Source organism: Pseudophryne corroboree, chromosome 6 (genome assembly GCF_028390025.1).
Source record: "Pseudophryne corroboree isolate aPseCor3 chromosome 6, aPseCor3.hap2, whole genome shotgun sequence".
Lineage (NCBI taxonomy): Eukaryota > Metazoa > Chordata > Amphibia > Anura > Myobatrachidae > Pseudophryne > Pseudophryne corroboree.
In genome coordinates this window covers 599,534,119-599,549,945 of record NC_086449.1, presented here as the reverse complement: position 1 = coordinate 599,549,945, position 15,827 = coordinate 599,534,119, and the positions used below count along the sequence as shown (strand labels likewise).

Below are 15,827 nucleotides of genomic sequence, written 5' to 3'. Positions count from 1 at the left end.
CGCGGTCCCTGCCCCCGATGGCAACCGACCCGTCAATATTGCAGGTCGGGAAGCCAGTTCTCAGGGTCCAATGCCGGTTCACACCGGGGAAGGACCCGTTTCCAATTCCTGGGTGCGACCCATCATTTGCGATCTGAATGCGGTAATAATGGGTCTGACTCACAGATGTACACATACCAGGATCTGTACTGAGCATGTGCAGATCTCATTCTGCGAGAGGGGAGTGATGGGGATGTCTGAAATGTTATCCCTGGGAGCCTTTTGCCTTCAGACCCCTCCTGCAACATTAGCATATTTTCACACAGCAGCTGCGTCCAAAAATGCAGCTGCTGTGCTTTTACCATCCATCCCTGAATCAGTCCTAATGTAAAGTCAGTTCTTCTCTGCTTGTATTTCACATTTCAGCAACTGTGTGTTTCTGTTTACTGGCCAGTTTCACTCAGTAGTCCTATTCCCAGTATGAGGAGTTATTCCAATTAGCTCTAGTAACCAGCATAATGATTTTAATTAAGCAGCATAATTGTTTAGTGGCCATACTCTTTAATCACTTCTGTTTAGCAAGTGTACATAAAAGTTTTTTCTTGTGTCAGCTAGCATAAACTTCTCCAGCCAGAAGGAAAAATAAACGACGTTGAATGTTTATATAGGAATAAATACCATCAGTGTTCCTCCATCTCGGGTACCATTAAGGTTTAGAAAATTCTGTGCTGATGAGAATGATAAGCTCCCAATATCTGATGTCTTGTGAGATAAGGTACATAGAATAAAATAATCATTTATACAGTATGCTGCTTTTTTCTAATACATCATTCTTGTTACATTTTGTCAATAGTCAGGCATAAAATAGTTACATGACCATGTAACACACAACACCAACAGATTGCCTAAGTTATATAAAGGAGAACAACTATAGAATAAGTAAAAAGATAATTGACTTTTCAGGCCAAAATAAATGATATTAGAATATGGTCAGTATATAATGTTACAAATAAAAACAATACATAAATCACGATTTGCTGTAACTACTATGCTTAGCACACAGAGCATGCCTCTCTTTAAAATTCTAAAAATACAGTATTTGGTGTGAGTGTGGCCAGAACCCGAGCCACACAGACAAGATGGTTACCACTACATAAACTCTTGTGTCATGGCACCATCAAAGTGAAATATCAGTGCTATGTGCCTAATGTGGACTAAATATGTATAGCTAAGGTTGGTCCAGGGCCAGATTAACAATGAGATTGTTATGTACTAAAACAGATTAAAATATTCTGTGTGATAAGTAGTAGATATGGCAAAGTATAAATGCAATTGACAGATAACTATGAATTAAAAATAAATCCAGTTTTGGAAATTGGTATATGTTCAGAATGCCAACATAGGGGTAAATTTACTAAGATGGGAGTTCTATTTAAGATGGGATGTTGCCCATAGCAACCAATCAGATTCTACTTCTCATTTATCTAGCACCTTCTAGAAGATAATACCCGGAATATGATTGGTTGCTATGGGCAACATCCCATCTTGGTCTGCATGTCGACAATCAGAATGCTGATATGGGTAGAATGTCAATATTCAAAATGTTGACATTCACAGTGTCAATAATGACAGAATGTCAATCTCATTGGGTTACAAATCTCCTTGCTGTTCTTGCAGACGTCACCAGTGAAGTTTATGCAGCACAGAAGCGGTGCACTTTGCCCACAAAAGTCTCATTCTGGGACAGCAAGATATCAGAGGGGCTGTGCCAGCAGCTGCAACTTGATTTATCTCCATAAACCATTTTGGGGTGACGTTGAGGTGTATGGCGATATTCTATGGTAGTGTACATACAAAAATTTTATTGTGAACATTATTTACTAAGAAAGACATAGAGGGAGATGTATCAAACCTTCTAAAGAGTGGAGAAGCGCACTAACAAAGAAGTTGCCAATAGCAACCAATTAGATTCTAGCTGACATTTATCAAGCACATTCTATAAAATGATAGGTAGAAGCTGATTGGTTGATATAGACAACGTCTCTCCACTTTATCTCTGTCCAAGGTTTGATACAAGTGCGCCATCAGCAGTGGGCCAACAAACTCTTATTAATATTTGTGTTTATAGCATGAATGTGCAGGTGTAAGTGATTATTGGAGTTTACCAGATGTTAAGATTACTGTTGTTTGGTATGCTTAATAGGGAATATCAACTTTACCATAGCTACCAATCAAATGATGTACATTCCACTTCCAGTATAGATGAAGGAAGACATAGTAATTTACTGTATTTACAAACTACTCTACCCATTTGTTGAAACTTTGCATTGTATTAGTAATTTTTACATGTTCATTATAATTATGTGGTATAGTATATAATATCTACGCTATATTGCCATATTCATAGACATTTTTCTAAAAAAAATGTAATAACAATTAGAAACAAAGTATTTCAAGGTGGTTTAATAAGAAAAGTGTTAGTGTACAGTATGTGAATCTTTTTGACCTTATGGTGTTGAAGCAGGAGGTTTCCTGAGTCACCCACTGGTCTCCCGAGCACAACACCAAGATTACAATCTCGATTCAGGTGGAGGCACTGCCAACGGTGAGAACATACTCCAAAATCAAATAAAAAATGCAGTATCATCCACCACTGAAGTAGTCATACCAAAGAAGGATGTGTTTCATTTATTTTATCCCAATAGACAAATGCAAGCAGTATGGTCAGCTGCATGTACCCCTCTCTGTAACTTTCCCCAGGACTGGCTTCTTTGATTTTGCCTCTGCTTCTTTCTCCTGCCCTTTAAATGGTGCAACTTAACTTACCCCTGACCACGCACTTGCGGCTAGGCTCCCTGAACTTGAGGCCTGACTCACTCTCAATGGATCAATTTGGCAATCCACACACTGCTGGCCACTTCCATGGGGCTTTCACTGGCCAGCTCACTAACACAGCCTACACTAACAGCATCATTCATACATTGTGCTCCAAACCAAACTGTAGAGGCTCAGTTACCTCAAATGTAGCTCGATCCACAAATGCTTCCCTTTTGCTATTACCAGGATCGGACTGGCCCATAGGTGTACAGGGGAAACCCCCGGTGGTCCCCACCCACTTCTCTAGGGGTCAGATTCTAGACTATGCACTCAAATTATACATTAACACTTTACTAGAGGGTTAGTAACTTGGTGGAGCAGGACCAGGGATGAAATTGGTAGCTTGGTTTGATTCTATGGAAACTACACCAAGATTAGCCCTCTCGCCAATCAAAGTGGGCAGTACTGATATACCCCTTCCTCCCACCTTAATAAAAGGGTGTTGTTCTTTGTAGGCTGACTATATCTTCTCTAATGGTTAGCCACACCTCCACTGGTGGCTGGCCACACCCCTTAGCTTGGGCCCTTACCACTGCATTCACCGGTGGGCCCTACATGCCCCAGTCCAACACTTGCTATTACTCCTGCTTTATCCGACAGTTGCTAAAGCTGTAGGGTCTCTCCACTACCACTGCTTACCAGTATGTTCCCTTAACTCCAAACATGTACATTAGCCACCCCAAGATCAATAATAGCTGGAGACACCTCATCTCTGCTCGTGAAGACTGTTTTGTGAAATTTCATCTGTAGTGTAAATAAAATAATTACATTATACAAACCATTTAAAACATTTTTAACTTCAGTATTAATGTACAGTACGTTTCCGCTAAACATTATCATTCTGAGTTCATTGCTGTTCAGTTATGTCTCATTAATCACCTAAAACTATCCTACTAACACAATCTGTCTTCCCAAACCTAAAAGTGTGTATTTTTTCTGACATGTAACAAATCATGCAGCAAAGAAAAGATTCTGTAGTGCGAGTAATTAAACAGGCATCATTCTTTCCATTTACCAAGCCATGGTTATCAAATAAATGGATGTTTATAGACTACTAAGCTGATTTTATTGTCTTCAATGGAAATACCCACAGTAATTAAATCCTGCTTTAACCTCCTGGTCCCTACAGGAGTAAAACAGATTGACTTCTGCTAGCATTGCAGTGTGTACAATGAGAATCCTCATTGATTAAACAAGTCTTTGTAAAAAGCTGTTGGGATAACGATGGGCTCATCTTGTTTATGTTTCATTTTTATCTGCTTTCATTGTTACTAAAGGTAATTAGTATGTTTTTGGTTAATTAAACTCCCAATTGCCCTAAGTTCAGCTAATAATTTGTGCTGTGATATTTGGCTTATTATAATTAATTGTTATTATTATTATGTTTGTTTCTCCTAGTAGTTCATGTCAGCTGTTTTGCTATTGGAAGTTTGCATGCACAGCAAATTTATATACGGTCGAGTCACATTATTATGACCACCAGCGAATAGCCACCGTAACTGCCATGTGAAGCACGGACAGCAACTGCCATTTTAGACACACATCTGGTAGCCCCCATCAATTCATGGTGAGCTGCTCCACTGTAGCATGTCGGTCGGCCCTCGTGTACCTTCGTAGCTGACGTTCACCTCTCACATCAATGGCACATAGTGGTCCGCAGTCTCCACATCGATTATTCGCAATGGTGCCATTTGTCCAGTCACTATACACCCTCACCACAGCAGCATGCGTACAGTTCACAAACTGCGCCGTTTCAGAAATACTGCCACACTTGGCCCAAAAGCCGATAATCATCCCTTTTTGAAACTCAGATAAATTGCCCCTTTTTCCCATGACCAGTGGTGCCAAGAAATTGGGGGAGGGGGTACAGATTACCCCGGCACAGGCCAGAGCACACCAGTAGCCTTGTTTATTTTTCTTTTGGTGGGATAATTTTTTTTTCTTTATTATAAGTCAGTGGATGGGCAGACGTTCGAGCGAGCGGCAGGTCAGGCTGTCAGGAGGGAGTATGTATGTGTGTGTCACTTATCTGTTTGTCCCTTGTCGTGGGCATCCCTCACAGCCACTTCCAACCGCCGCACCGCTGCTAGGATCTTGTGCGATAATGACTTTATCAATCTCTGCAGCCGGCTGGATGGCCTCTTCAGAATTAGCAGGCTCCAGAAGGTGGGCAGGGACTGGGAGGGTCAGGCATGCAACTGGCTTGGCATGGCCCATGGGTTTAAGAAGTGGCGCAGCTCAGCACAGTTGCAAGAATCAGCAATCAATCTCAGTGATGTGCAGGGGGGGGGAGGGGGTGAAGCAGGTGGGGCGGAGCCTTTCCTGTTATACTAACGTATAAGCCAGAGGTTTGACTACATAAGGCATATGAAAAATAAAAAGAATATAATAGAAATATCTTTTTTGTATTATTCTAATAATTTTTATAGTTAAAACTCTGGTGTAAAACATCTATGGCAGGTGAGCCAGTGTCTCCCCTAACAACCTTGTCCACACACCTCTGATCCAAACTCACCAAATTTTCAGCAGTATATATACTGCTGCACCTCTGTATAATACCCAGATGTATATACTGCTGCACCTGTGTATAATGCCCAAATGCACCCTTGGAATCATATATTGGGTGAGATTCAAATGATATATCACGCCCAATTTCCTTTCTAAAATGATCTCTGTTATCGTGCATATTGCGCCCATAGTAATCAGGTTTAGCTGTGTAAAGGGTTGGGTGCCTCCCTACTCTGGGGGTAGCGAGCTGAAATAATGATACAACGTCCCTGAGGGCAGAAACAGAACGGGTGTGAAAAGGGGTGAAAAGAATTGAATCTCCCCCATTGTGTGTAGCTCTGGTATTAGCCAGTGCCTCCTAAGCCATTTACCACACCTCAGGTCCATGAAATATATGTGGCCACACCTACTCTGAGGTGGGGGTGGGGGGGTGGGAAGATGTTGTACCCGGGCCCAGGATTTCTATTTTGCAGCCCTGCCAATGACAGCAACGAGTGATATGTGTGCAGACGGCCTATCGCACACCTTATATACGCACCAAGCCAGCGCATGACACGTGACATACTTCATCGGCTACGTGCTGCCGATGTCAAATATAGGAGGTGGTCATAATAATGTGACTCAGCCGTGTATAACCTTCACTTTTCTATCTTTACCATATACCTGTACTTCACTGGAGTACACAAAAAATAAACTAATTGAACACCTGTTGTAGATGTTGCATTTGGAGACTACAGCCAGCCAAATAACAAGAATGGTGGGGTTTTTCTTTCTCAGTTCACATTGATGGGACCCCCGCAATTGTAAAAGCTGAATTAACAGTGCTGACATTCATGATACAGCATTATGCTTATCGAAGCACTCATTGTACCTGTACTTTACAATTAGATAATTAGCTTGCTGGGAGCACCATTTTCAAAGAAATGGCCACTGATTGGTTGAACCTGAATCCTGTTAGGGTGTGTACACACGGTGAGATAAATCTGTGAGATTTTGACTATATAGTCAAAATATTATAAAAAGTTAGTGCACATCTCATGGTGCTAGGCAGCTTGCGATACAGATTCGATCCCGATGCGTGCTCCCGTGGGGTCGGTATCGTAAGGCTAGATAGACTGTGCAGGCAAGTCAATCTTGACTATCTAGTGTACTATCTAGTATAAAGTATAGTCAAAATTGGCACTTAGTCAAAATCGTACATAGACAAAATCTCAAGCACAGATAATCAAAATCTGTACAATCTGTGCTATCTGGGCTCTGGGGGAGTTCAAGGGAAATCGCATAGTCAAAATCGAACATAGCAGGGATCTCACCGTGTGTACACACCCTTAGATTCAAAATCACCACAGTGGTCATTTACTGGTCTGGTGGGAACTGAGGACAGGGAAGCACTGGATCACTGTGGAAGGAGGTAAGGGGCAGCTCCACAAATCCTTGTCAATGGCTTGGGTTGTTGGCAACTTTACTTTCCAATGCAATTTAACTAAAAAAATGTAAAAATTATTTGGTGCAACTGGAAATTTGTGTATAAAAGATAAACCAAACTTTTGAAAATGTTATCAGATCTGATTAATGACCACAATTATTGCGGTAGTACTCTGTTTCTCTCCTATTGCTTGCACTACTACAGTCCCGTGCTAGTGGTACAATATAGAAGTTAATAGTTAATAGTTCTATGATCTCATCGTGAAAGAATGCATTCTCAAACTGGTCTATTCTGCTATAGGGACACATTACATTTAATTAGAAATTCACTCTCGTGCTAAAATAATGGTATTTCTCCTTTGAATGCAATGCATTACTGTACTATGGTTTGAAAGTTTTTCCTTAAGCTAAATAACCAATTAAAAGTCTTTGTGAAATGAATTCTGCCATATAAAATGAAAACCAGCTTGCCCTATCGCAAGTCATTTCCATTTCAGTCTTCGAACAGTCCTATGGTACTGTAATTAGAGACTTTTATAATTTGTGTAATAATCCCGACTCTTTCTAGTGTAGTGACAGCCCATATTACAAGTGAAATGCTCTGGGAGCATGTTTCACAGATTAATGGGAGATCTTTGATGTGACTTTTCTGTAATCGATATACGTCAGTTTATAGCTTTGTTGCAGGGATCACTAGGATTATACACTTATCAGTTCTTCAAATCTAAATACATCTGTCACTGGAAGATAGGGTTTCAGTTCTAAAGCCAAGGCAGCTCCTGACTACAAAGTTACCATTATGAAAGAAACCAGGACTCCTACCTGTTAATTGTACACCAGTACTGTATATACGTAGCTTCAAGAAAGGATTGGAAATAGGAAACAAATCCTATGAAGTTAGCTGTGTGAAAATGTTAAATAAAATAACATACATGATAGTCTCTGAAATGTAGCAATTTTTGTACACAGTTGAGGTAGCATTATGAGAGCTGCAACCTATCGATTCAAACCATTGACAACACATTGTTCACACATAATTGTTGTTTACACATAGTATCCATGTATTAGGAAATGTCTAATGCTGCAGATATCAGAGATATCTCCTGCATTGGGCAATGTAACACTGTAGACCACTGCCCCCACTGAAATGAATGATGACTGTGGTCTGCGCCACCTTACCAATCTCTTAAAAATTGAACTATTTTGGAGTTGACCCTGATAGCTAAAATTTGAAATGGTGTTGACTACTCTAAGCACGCACGCACGCACGCACGCACGCACGCACGCACGCACACACACACACACACACACACACACACACACACACACCCCATAAAGGCTCATACTGCTATGGGGAACATACGCAAAAGCCATTGACCTCCGAGCAGTCCGTGGCCAGGATGTGAAAAGCTGTGGCCAGGTGTTGTACCACAGAGCACAGAGGAGGGAAGGGGAGAGAGACCAGTGACTAACGGGCCCAACATACTGGCAAGTTCATAACTTTATTCACATTAAAAACAACAACACATATATACTTCAACCGTATTATGCAGTACATGCAGACACATCTCTGTTGGCATTATTGTTGTATTTCATCAACGATGATGCTGAAATTAGCTTCTTTTAAAATAGCCACAAACATGTCACCACTTGCATCCTATCACTTCCAGGCCTTTGTTTGATATGCAGGAGTCTTGTAAAGCACCATCTACATTATACATGTAAGTAGGTGGCCGCAAATGGCATGAGGACCTTCAGCTCTCTCTGCTAAGTGTATACGTAACAACAACAGTATATGAATTCATGTGGGACATCATCTCTCACCCCAAGGTTAACATTTTGTACACCTGACTTTAATTGGGTTTTTTTTTGGGGGGGGAGGGGGGGGCATTAGTTATCCGAAGCTGGGATTATAATTTAACAGTTTAATGTATTGTAAAGCCACACTTATCCCAAAACAGTATGTCTATTCTATATATAAAGTCAGTCTATAGAGAGATATGCTTAATCACATAGGTACTACACTGTCAAATGGAAAATGTAAAGTAACTGAGAGCCCTATACACCAGCTAACCTGCAGCTTATTAGCTGCATCAGTGTTTATACTAGAAATACTGTAAAGTGCACCAACGGTACAGGGCCTTCATTCTTTAGCGTGGACTTTTATGTTAGATTATAAGACATTAAAGACATTACAAAGAGGTATTTGCTGGTTCCAGAATAAAAGGGTAATACTGCTATATCAGTAATTTATTGATACACAGATGAGGGGGGGAGGGGTGGGGGGCTCAGTTAGGTACCAGGGGTAATTAGGTTAGGGCTTACCCCTTCTGATGTCAGGATCTTCAATGTTGGGACGCCATGGTCAGTCATGTGACCGCTGGCATCCTGGCACCCAAGATGTAGTGTGAATTCCCTCTCAATCCTAACCCTAGTAAATTCCTAACTACAGACATCTGTGGAGGCTTTGGTGGAGTCACTAATACAGTGCAAGCTAGAAGACATAATTCAAGCATAAAGTAATCCTCACAACATTCAGGGGAGGAAGGATTAAATACGCAATGACGCAAAGCTTACAATGACACTGCCCCATTGAATTACTATTACATGTCAGTAATGTGCAGATGCTTCATCTACATTTTTTTTTTTAAATGCGGTGGATATAGAATTTCTCTAACGTCCTAGTGGATGCTGGGGACTCCGAAAGGACCATGGGGAAGAATAGCGGCTCCGCAGGAGACTGGGCACAAAGTAAAAGCTTTAGGACTAGCTGGTGTGCACTGGCTCCTCCCCCTATGACCCTCCTCCAAGCCTCAGTTAAGATTTTGTGCCGGAACGAGAAGGGTGCAATCTAGGTGGCTCTCCTGAGCTGCTTAGAGTAAAAGTTTAAATAGGTTTTTTTATTTTCAGTGAGACCTGCTGGCAACAGGCTCACTGCATCGAGGGACTAAGGGGAGAAGAAGCGAACTCACCTGCGTGCAGAGTGGATTGGGCTTCTTAGGCTACTGGACATTAGCTCCAGAGGGACGATCACAGGCCCAGCCATGGATGGGTCCCGGAGCCGCGCCGCCGGCCCCCTTACAGAGCCAGAAGAGTGAAGAGGTCCGGAAAATCGGCGGCAGAAGACGTCCTGTCTTCAATAAGGTAGCGCACAGCACCGCAGCTGTGCGCCATTGCTTTCAGCACACTTCACACTCCGGTCACTGAGGGTGCAGGGCGCTGGGGGGGGGCGCCCTGGGACGCAATGAAAATACCTTAAATGGCTAAAAATACATCACATATAGCTCCTGGGCTATATGGATGTATTTAACCCCTGCCAGTTTTCCACAAAAAAGCGGGAGAAAGGCCGCCGAAAAAGGGGCGGGGCCTATCTCCTCAGCACACAAGCGCCATTTTTTCCTCACAGCTCCGTTGGAGGAAGGCTCCCTGACTCTCCCCTGCAGTCCTGCACAACAGAAACAGGGTAAAACAAGAGAGGGGGGGCACTAAATTGGCATATTAATATATACAGCAGCTATATTAGGGAAAAACACTTATATAAGGTTATCCCTATATATATATAGCGCTCTGGTGTGTGCTGGCAAACTCTCCCTCTGTCTCCCCAAAGGGCTAGTGGGGTCCTGTCCTCTATCAGAGCATTCCCTGTGTGTGTGCTGTGTGTCGGTACGCTGTGTCGACATGTATGAGGAGGAAAATGGTGTGGAGGCGGAGCAATTGCCTGTGTTAGTGATGTCACCCCCTAGGGAGTCGACACCTGACTGGATGGTCTTATGGAAAGAATTACGTGATAGTGTCGGCACTCTACAAAAGACTGTTGACGACATGAGACAGCCGGCAAATCAGTTAATACCTGTACAGGCGTCTCAAACACCGTCAGGGGCTATAAAACGCCCGTTACCTCAGGTCGATACAGACACTGACACGGGCACTGACTCCAGTGTCGACGGTGAGGAAACAAACGTATTTTCCAGTAGGGCCACACGTTACATGATCACGGCAATGAAGGAGGTTTTGAACATTTCTGATACTACAAGTACCACAAAAAAGGGTATTATGTGGGGTGTGAAAAAACTACCCGTAGTTTTTCCTGAATCAGATGAATTAAATGAGGTGTGTGATGAAGCGTGGGTTTCCCCCGATAAAAAACTGCTAATTTCTAAAAAATTATTGGCATTATACCCTTTCCCGCCAGAGGTTAGGGCGCGTTGGGAAACACCCCCTAGCGTAGATAAGGCGCTCACACGCTTATCAAAACAAGTGGCGTTACCGTCCCCTGATACGGCTGCCCTCAAGGAACCAGCTGATAGGAAGCTGGAAAATATCCTTAAAAGTATATACACACATACTGGTATTATACTGCGACCAGCAATCGCCTCAGCCTGGATGTGCAGTGCTGGGGTGGCTTGGTCGGATTCCCTGACTGAAAATATTGATACCCTGGACAGGGACAATATATTATTGACTATAGAGCATTTAAAGGATGCATTTCTATATATGCGAGATGCACAGAGGGATATTTGCACTCTGGCATCAAGAGTAAGTGCGATGTCCATTTCTGCCAGAAGAGGATTATGGACGCGACAGTGGTCAGGGGATGCGGATTCCAAACGGCATATGGAAGTATTGCCGTATAAAGGGGAGGAGTTATTTGGGGTCGGTCTATCGGACCTGGTGGCCACGGCAACGGCTGGAAAATCCACCTTTTTACCCCAAGTCACCTCGCAGCAGAAAAAGATACCGTCTTTTCAGGCTCAGTCCTTTCGTCCCCATAAGGGCAAGCGGGCAAAAGGCCACTCATATCTGCCCCGGGGCAGAGGAAGGGGAAAAAGACTGCAGCAAACAGCCTCTTCCCACGAACAGAAGCCCTCCCCCGCTTCTGCCAAGTCCTCAGCATGACGCTGGAGCCTTACAAGCGGACTCAGGCACGGTGGGGGCCCGTCTCAAGAATTTCAGCGCGCAGTGGGCACACTCGCAAGTGGACCCCTGGATCCTGCAGGTAGTATCTCAGGGGTACAAATTGGAATTCGAGACGTCTCCCCCTCGCCGGTTCCTGAAGTCTGCTTTACCAACATCTCCCCCCGACAGGGAGGCGGTATTGGAAGCCATTCACAAGCTGTATTCCCAGCAGGTGATAATCAAGGTACCCCTCCTACAACAGGGAAAGGGGTATTATTCCACGCTGTTTGTGGTACCGAAGCCGGACGGCTCGGTGAGACCCATTTTAAATCTGAAATCCTTGAACACTTACATAAAAAGGTTCAAGTTCAAGATGGAGTCACTCAGAGCAGTGATAGCGAACCTGGAAGAAGGGGACTATATGGTGTCTCTGGACATCAAGGATGCTTACCTCCATGTCCCAATTTGCCCTTCTCACCAAGGGTACCTCAGGTTTGTGGTACAGAACTGTCACTATCAGTTTCAGACGCTGCCGTTTGGATTGTCCACGGCACCCCGGGTCTTTACCAAGGTAATGGCCGAAATGATGATTCTTCTTCGAAGAAAAGGCATCTTAATTATCCCTTACTTGGACGATCTCCTGATAAGGGCAAGGTCCAGAGAACAGTTAGAGGTCGGAGTAGCACTATCTCAAGTAGTACTACGACAGCACGGATGGATTCTAAATATTCCAAAATCGCAGCTGATTCCGACGACACGTCTGCTGTTCCTAGGGATGATTCTGGACACAGTACAGAAAAAGGTGTTTCTCACGGAGGAGAAAGCCAAGGAGTTATCCGACCTAGTCAGGAACCTCCTAAGACCAGGCCAAGTGTCAGTACATCAATGCACAAGGGTCCTGGGAAAGATGGTGGCTTCTTACGAAGCGATTCCATTCGGCAGATTCCACGCAAGAACTTTTCAGTGGGATCTGCTGGACAAATGGTCCGGATCGCCTCTTCAAATGCATCAGCGGATAACCCTGTCTCCAAGGACAAGGGTGTCTCTCCTGTGGTGGTTACAGAGTGCTCATCTCCTAGAGGGCCGCAGATTCGGCATTCAGGATTGGGTCCTAGTGACCACGGATGCCAGCCTGAGAGGCTGGGGAGCAGTCACACAGGGAAGAAATTTCCAGGGCTTGTGGTCAAGCATGGAAACGTCACTTCACATAAATATCCTGGAACTAAGGGCCATTTACAATGCCCTAAGTCAGGCAAGACCTCTGCTTCAGGGTCAGCCGGTGTTGATCCAGTCGCACAACATCACGGCAGTCGCCCACGTAAACAGACAGGGCGGCACAAGAAGCAGGAGGGCAATGATGGAAGTGGCAAGGATTCTTCGCTGGGCGGAGAATCATGTGATAGCACTGTCAGCAGTGTTCATTCCGGGAGTGGACAACTGGGAAGCAGACTTCCTCAGCAGACACGATCTTCACCCGGGGGAGTGGGGACTTCACCCAGAAGTCTTCCACATGATTGTGAACCGTTGGGAAAAACCAAAGGTGGACATGATGGCGTCCCGCCTCAACAAAAAACTGGACAGATATTGCGCCAGGTCAAGGGACCCTCAGGCAATAGCTGTGGACGCTCTGGTAACACCGTGGGTGTACCAGTCAGTGTATGTGTTCCCTCCTCTTCCTCTCATACCAAAAGTACTGAGAATCATAAGAAGGAGAGGAGTAAAGACTATACTCGTGGCTCCGGATTGGCCAAGAAGGACTTGGTACCCGGAAATTCAAGAGATGCTCACGGAAGACCCGTGGCCTCTACCTCTAAGAAAGGACCTGCTCCAGCAGGGACCATGTCTGTTCCAAGACTTACCGCGGCTGCGTTTGACGGCATGGCGGTTGAACGCCGGATCCTGAAGGAAAAAGGCATTCCGAATGAAGTCATCCCTACCCTGATCAAAGCCAGGAAGGATGTAACCATACAACATTATCACCGTATTTGGCGTAAATATGTTGCGTGGTGCGAGGCCAGGAAGGCCCCTACAGAGGAATTTCAACTGGGTCGTTTCCTGCATTTCCTGAAAACAGGACTGTCTATGGGCCTCAAATTAGGGTCCATTAAGATTCAAATTTCGGCCCTGTCAACATTCTTCCAAAAAGAACTGGCTTCTGTTCCTGAAGTTCAGACGTTTGTCAAGGGAGTACTGCATATACAGCCTCCTTTTGTGCCTCCAGTGGCACCTTGGGATCTCAATGTAGTTTTGGGATTCCTAAAATCACATTGGTTTGAACCACTCACCACTGTGGACTTAAAATATCTCACATGGAAAGTGGTAATGCTGTTAGCCCTGGCTTCAGCCATGCGTGTCTCAGAATTGGCGGCTTTATCCTATAAAAGCCCTTACCTAATTTTTCATACGGACAGGGCAGAATTGAGGACTCATCCTCAATTTCTTCCTAAGGTGGTTTCAGCGTTTCACTTAAACCAGCCTATTGTGGTGCCTGCGGCTACTAAGAACTTGGAGGATTCCAAGTTGCTGGACGTAGTCAGGGCCCTGAAAATATATGTTTCCAGGACGGCTGGAGTCAGAAAATCTGATTCGCTGTTTATCCTGTATGCACCCAGCAAGCTGGGTGCTCCTGCTTCTAAGCAGACGATTGCTCGTTGGATTTGTAGTACAATTCAGCTTGCACATTCTGTGGCAGGCCTGCCACAGCCAAAATCTGTAAAAGCCCATTCCACACGGAAAGTGGGCTCATCTTGGGCGGCTGCCCGAGGGGTCTCGGCTTTACAACTTTGCCGAGCAGCTACTTGGTCAGGGGCAAACACGTTTGCTAAATTCTACAAATTTGATACCCTGGCTGAGGAGGACCTGGAGTTCTCTCATTCGGTGCTGCAGAGTCATCCGCACTCTCCCGCCCGTTTGGGAGCTTTGGTATAATCCCCATGGTCCTTTCGGAGTCCCCAGCATCCACTAGGACGTTAGAGAAAATAAGAATTTACTTACCGATAATTCTATTTCTCATAGTCCGTAGTGGATGCTGGGCGCCCATCCCAAGTGCGGATTGTCTGCATTACTTGTACATAGTTATTGTTACAAAAATCGGGTTATTGTTGTTGTGAGCCATCTTTTCAGAGGCTCCTTCTGTTATCATGCTGTTAACTGGGTTCAGATCACAAGTTGTACGGTGTGATTGGTGTGGCTGGTATGAGTCTTACCCGGGATTCAAAATCCTTCCTTATTGTGTACGCTCGTCCGGGCACAGTATCCTAACTGAGGATTGGAGGAGGGTCATAGGGGGAGGAGCCAGTGCACACCAGCTAGTCCTAAAGCTTTTACTTTGTGCCCAGTCTCCTGCGGAGCCGCTATTCCCCATGGTCCTTTCGGAGTCCCCAGCATCCACTACGGCCTATGAGAAATAGAATTATCGGTAAGTAAATTCTTATTTTTTCCCTTACTCCTGATATGAATTGACAGTTATCCCTCCAAATAATCCAGTTTTAATAAACAGGGTCAGCTATTGAACTCCAGTGAATTAATGTCATTTTTAGTGTAAATGAAAGCTCTCTGCAACATTACTTTTACCTGATTCCAGCAATTTTATAAATGGGCTCTTTCATTGCTTTAAGCCCTGTCTAAATGTGTCCTGCATATATAGGAAAATGCATTTGGCCCTAATGTTCCATTCGAAGTTTGCAGCCTCCATGTATAAAACTGTTGCCCAAAATCCTGCTTAGTGCTCTTAATTCGTTATTGAAAACTGGAGTGCTAATGCTAACTTAAAAAGCACTAAAATTAATTTCCCTAAGAATTCATTCAGTACAGTAAAAAAGTGTGGTCTTTCTACTGTTTCTCTAAGACTAAGTACATCCTCTTCATCTCCACTTCTAAAATCTGCCAGCTGTCACTAGCACTGCCATCATACCATAAACTGTCTCTCTGGCTGCTTTATATAAGATTTATTTCATGTCTCCAACCATGTTGCCATCTGTCTTGACATCTAACATAAATTTCTGCCCCAGTAGTACAATAGTAAGTCCAGCCAGAGCCAAAGAGTTTAACACCAAACCTTAAGTGCAAAATGGGTATATGGCATAATAAAGATTTTAAGAATGAAAAAGCTCAAATCTAAAAAGCTCTAATCTAAAAAGCTT

The 15,827-nt window shown here is 43.9% G+C and overlaps 1 protein-coding gene across 3 annotated transcripts in view; it reads left to right on the top strand.

Moving 5' to 3' along the window:
- HTR4 (5-hydroxytryptamine receptor 4) overlaps positions 1–15,827 on the top strand; it is a 908,015-nt gene that overhangs the window by 384,285 nt on the left and 507,903 nt on the right. The window lies entirely within an intron of this gene.